The sequence below is a fragment of the Petromyzon marinus genome, chromosome 17 (assembly GCF_048934315.1).
Source record: "Petromyzon marinus isolate PM22_M1 ecotype Great Lakes invasive population chromosome 17, UKy_Petmar_22M1.pri1.0, whole genome shotgun sequence".
Lineage (NCBI taxonomy): Eukaryota > Metazoa > Chordata > Hyperoartia > Petromyzontiformes > Petromyzontidae > Petromyzon > Petromyzon marinus.
In genome coordinates this window covers 14,398,009-14,403,259 of record NC_133683.1, presented here as the reverse complement: position 1 = coordinate 14,403,259, position 5,251 = coordinate 14,398,009, and positions in this window count along the sequence as shown.

The following is a 5,251-nucleotide window of genomic DNA, read 5'->3' as shown; positions in this document are numbered from 1 at the left end:
GGGGGTGGGTGGTGGGCTGGGTGGCGGGAGGGGCGGGAGGAGGGGGGGAGCAGGAGGAGAGGGGAGTAAGGAGGGGACGCGCAGAGGGATCGGGGGATAAGTGGGGAGGGGGAATTGCTTTGCTTCGTGTGGTGGGGGGGGGGGGGGGGGTGAGGTCGGGGGGCACTGGGGCAGGAGGAGTGATGGGGACGCGGCTGAGTGCGAGAGAGAGAGAGAGAGACGCTGGGGTTAGATGCGGCATGCGGGACTCAAGATTCACGGGCAGTCCGCGTAGGAGGTGGGGCGATGAGTGAGGGGGGGGCTCAGGAGGAGGAGGGGGCTCGGGGTGACGCGAGTGTTTCACTTTCTTCTTCGCTCGTAGGGCGAGGTGAAGTGAGCGGCGTTACCTCCTGCCGTGAAGCCGTCGAAGCCGTGAAGCCGTCCCACAGCCTCCGTCGGGGTTCGGTGGATGTCGAGGAAGTTGCCCGCGAGCCGGGGATGCAAGGGCCAGAGCTGGATCGTACGATCCGTGCCCTCGCGACCGCAGGAGTCACGGCGCGGACGGTTCTGCGTGGTTCTGCGTGGTTCTGCGTTCTCTATCGATGAAGGAGGCGACCAATCTGCCGTGCTCTGCTCCGCACTGCGTTAGGGCTGAGCACTGTTCTCTGGATAGGGGTCAAACCCCGCGGGTTCCCGTGCGGGGTCGGTAACGAGCTGCCGGGCCCGTGGCACGGGGGTTTTGCGATACCGTGGGGAGCCGAGACAATAGGTAATTGGGTGAATAGGAAAGTGACTCGTTTTTATTTAGTTTAGTTTCATTTATTTGGTATAGCCCTGTGAGCCATTCGGCTCTTGAATCGGGTGCAACCACAGCAAACAAAAAACAAAAACACGAACAAGAAAACATCTTAAATATTCCTGAAAAAGCACCGTACACCAACGCTGTGTGCAAAAATCCCAGTGGGATGCAAGTCAAACAACAACAACCATAAGAAAACTTAGATTAAGGTCATCAGTATAACTCCGTACTACAACAAAACAAACATGCCCAAACCAAAAAACGTTTTCGAAATCACCAAAAAATAAAGCCATAATTGCAATGTAACCGTGATCATAGGGACTGTGGCCGAATTTTTTTTTACTATAAACTACATAAATAACATGTAACACCAAATCCTAGAGCCATAGCTGGCTGCATGAGTTACTCAACAACAACAGAAGCATCAGTCGGAGTATCAAAATTTTCAATGCACCTTTAAGATCAGCACGATAAATCAAAATACAGATAATACTTTGCAGCGTCATCCGGAGCGAAACATTTTATTACAGACACACTACATAACTAGACACACACTACACACACACTACACACACTACACTCACTACACACACACTACATAACTAGACACACACTACACACACACTACACACACACTGCATAACTAGACACACTACAAAACTAGACACACACTACACACACACTACACTCACTACACACACACTACACACACTACATACCTGGACACACACTACACACACATATTACACACACACTACACACACTATACTCACTACACTCACTACACACTACACACACTACACTACACACACACTACACTCACTACACACACTACACTCACTACACACACACTCACTACACACACACTACACACACTACACTACACACACACCACACAAACCACACACACACTACACTCACTACACACACACACTGACTACACACACACTACACACACTACACACACTACACACATACTACACACACTCACTACACACACACACTACACACACTACACACACTACACTCACTACACACTACACACACTACACTACACACACACACTACACACTCACCACACATACACTGCACACACACTCACTACACACACACTACATAACTAGACACACACTGCACACACACACACTACACTACACTCACTAGACACACACTCGACGGGATGACGATTCAATGGGACGAGGACAGCTCACGCTCTACCTGCTGGATGGATAGGGGAGTATGTGGGTAGGAGACTGTGTGGCTAGCTTGATAAGTGGGTGGGTAGGTAGGTGGCTGGCTTGGTGAGAGTGTGACTGGCCGGTAGGCTGGCTGGGTGGGTAAGCGTGAGTGGGTGTGTGAGTGGATATGTGGGTGGGTGTATAAGTGGATTTGTGTGTGTGTGAGGGGTGCGGTAGTGTAGCGGTTAGCGTGTTTGCGCTACGAACCTGGCGACCCGGGTCCGATTCTCGCTCAGGGTCAACACCAGTGACGATTATCTGAACCGTTCCTGGGCCTCCACTATGTCGAAGCAGCCTCAAATGAGTTCCTTGTGCGGTGTGTAAACATCGCCACTGGAGAGACAAAGGCGGTCGGGCGTGGTGTTGGCCACCCCACCCCTTCGTGTACCGTGCGGGCCTTCACAGAGTGCTCGCTAACAGCACTTGCCCCAACAGTCTGTTATAAGGCTACACGGGGGGAGGGAGCTTTGGTGTTTTTTTTGTGTGCTTGTGTGTGAGTGTGAGGAAGAGAGGCGGCCACAACCGCATTGTGAATCCCCGATCTCCGCTCCGAGCGCGCTGGTGCTCCCAGGCTACGTGCGCCGCAGAACAATCGCGGCACCACTTCGCCTCGCCTCGGTACACCCCGCAACGGACAGCGCAGGCGGGACAGCAGGCGCCCAGGCAGGAGACAATAAACCCGCATGCCCCGCGGTCGCATTGGCAATGCGCTCTCGCGTCTCCTCTCGGCGTTGCATTTCTCACCATTATTGGGCTGTAGATGATTGTCGTTTACGCCCCACGCGCAGCAGCGCAAAAAAAAAAACAGCAGAGCGCGACGACGCCACCGACCGACCCATGGGCGCACGGCTCGGTCGGTGCTCTGCAACGTCCACAGCGACAGCAAGCGCCGTACAGCCACCCCCCCCCCCCCCCTTGGCTGTGAGGTCATTAAAATTTGACGCGCTAATGGGCACCGAGAGCGAATGTGGACAACGCCTCTGAGTTCTTGACATTGCTTAAAACAACGCCCGCGCTCGAGCGAGCGAGCGGGCGAGGGTGCAGGAGGGGCGAGGCGGATGGGGAAGCTCTTCTAACCCACGATCTTTGAGCACCCAATATACACCGCAGCGCGCACTTCAGGGACGTCTTCGTGCTCGGCTCCCCCCCCCCCCCCACCACTCTGCTTTTGCAAGTAAATTACTCTCTTAGCTTCATTCTCTGCCTCGCCAGATGAATCGATGCAATTTGGGGGAGCAAGTTTACAATGGGAGACATCGGGTGAAGTGATCATCATCATCGTCAGCCATGTTCTATCCGCTGCTTGACAATGCTTGACCCCGCTGGTCCGTGCAGGTTTTGTGAAGTGCGGACACGGGGCCGGTTCAGGTCACCTGGTCCATAGCACGGCGCGCTAACCACTGCGCCACCGCTCACTCTCGTTCTGTCATCTGGTAAATCTGGTATAAATCAATGTAATGTATTTAAGTGCGCAATATATGTTTTACGTAACCCATGTTCTGCGCGGCCGCGGTCCGTTGCGCTTGTAAGTTGATGAATAGCTTTATTTTTTTCTCCGAACCCCCCATTCGTACCGTGCATAAATGCACACGCGCTCGCTGTGTGCGCGCCTGCCGATTGGTATGCAGCCAGAGCAGCGCTGTGCTGCTGCTCACTGCCAGAGAGGGAGGAGGAGGAGTGCCGACCGAGAGCGCGCGCTTCCTTACGACTGCTCCGAGTCGCCGTTGCCCTTCAGGGCCACGGCGCTTCACTTCCACGCGCATCCATTTGCCCGGAGCCGCCCCCCCAACCCCCACCCCCCCGTCTCCCCTCTCCTGTCACGCCGAGCTTCGCATTCCTCCGCTCCGCAAATCTCTATAAACGTCGCCGCTAAAAGCCACCTCGCCATTAAGGGGCCAGATTCACATGTTCGCGAAACAGCCGAGGACGCGTTGCCTTGGCAATTCGCTCTACCAAGGTAGGCAATGTAGACGTCGGGAAAACATGGACATGTACACACGTGAATTGGATATCAGTCTCAGATTTTGATATTGCTTTGGGGTAGGAGCGGTGGCGCGGTGGAGAGCGCACTCTGCTCTGAACCCAGGTATTTGAGTTCGATTCCTGGCAACGGCTAACATGAGTAACGAGTGATATCTGAACCGGTCTTGGACCCTCCACTCCCCCCCCCCCACCTTCATCAACCCGCACTGACCAGCGTGGTGAAATATGGTCAAGTAACCCCCATAATGTCCCGTGCATGCCATCTTCCTTCTCGTCCGACTTCTCAGCAATTCCTTCCGGTAGCCATTCCCCTCCCGGAGCATCTTCAATCGGATGTCATCGCGGGCGCCACACGCGCGCCGTGGCCTCCACGATCAGCCCCGCAAATTCGACTATTGGATGCGAGGGACGCCGCGTATCTGCGTTTCACTGCGCCTCGCCTGTCGGAGGCAACGCGTGGCGCTGCGGAGCAGCATAATTAACGGCGTGTCGCCAAATGTAAATGAACGCCACTCTGACACGACCATTGCGCAATCATCGTCCATCGTGGCACGTCAATTGCCCGTAGGCAACGGCAGTGGAAGGGCGACTTTTTTGTATCCGTCAGCGACAGGGGATTGGCAGTTTATCCCTTAACCCTGAATCTAACCCATATATTGCAGTTCCTGTGGACTCAACTGAATTGCCCTCGTCGTATGACCGCGGAATTTCCACCACTGACTCAGGATACGCAGACAGGAGATGAGCAACCATGCCTCAAAGCTCGTTTGAGCAGAACTCACTTTGACTCTCTCTCTCTCGAGAGAGAGAGCAGCGTTCTTCAGTGCAAGGTCCGTGGCCCGCTGTCGGCCCCTGTAGGCCTTCAGTGCGGCCCCCGACAATACCCAGCACGTGCCAACACCCACTGCAGGCGGTGTGGCGGCCCTCACACGCTGATGTCTTACACGCGAATGTACCCCCCACCCCCCTCTGAAAATGAGTGAAGATCACTGCTTTAGATGTCCTGCGCTGGAGATGTCCACGGGGGCCGTGCTACCCCCGTGCCGCGTGTTCAGTCACGGCCCCCGGCATGCTCCGTGTCTCGCAACGCTTTGGCGAGCGGCGCTCTGCACGGGACGTGAAATCCCCGCGCTGCGCAACGATTTGTTTGCACGCCGCGCCACGAGGCGAGCGTCGTTTGTCTGACCGCGCGATCTGCCGACCACGGCTGCTGCTGCCTATCGGCTCCGCGCTAAAGTGCTGCTGCGGCTGC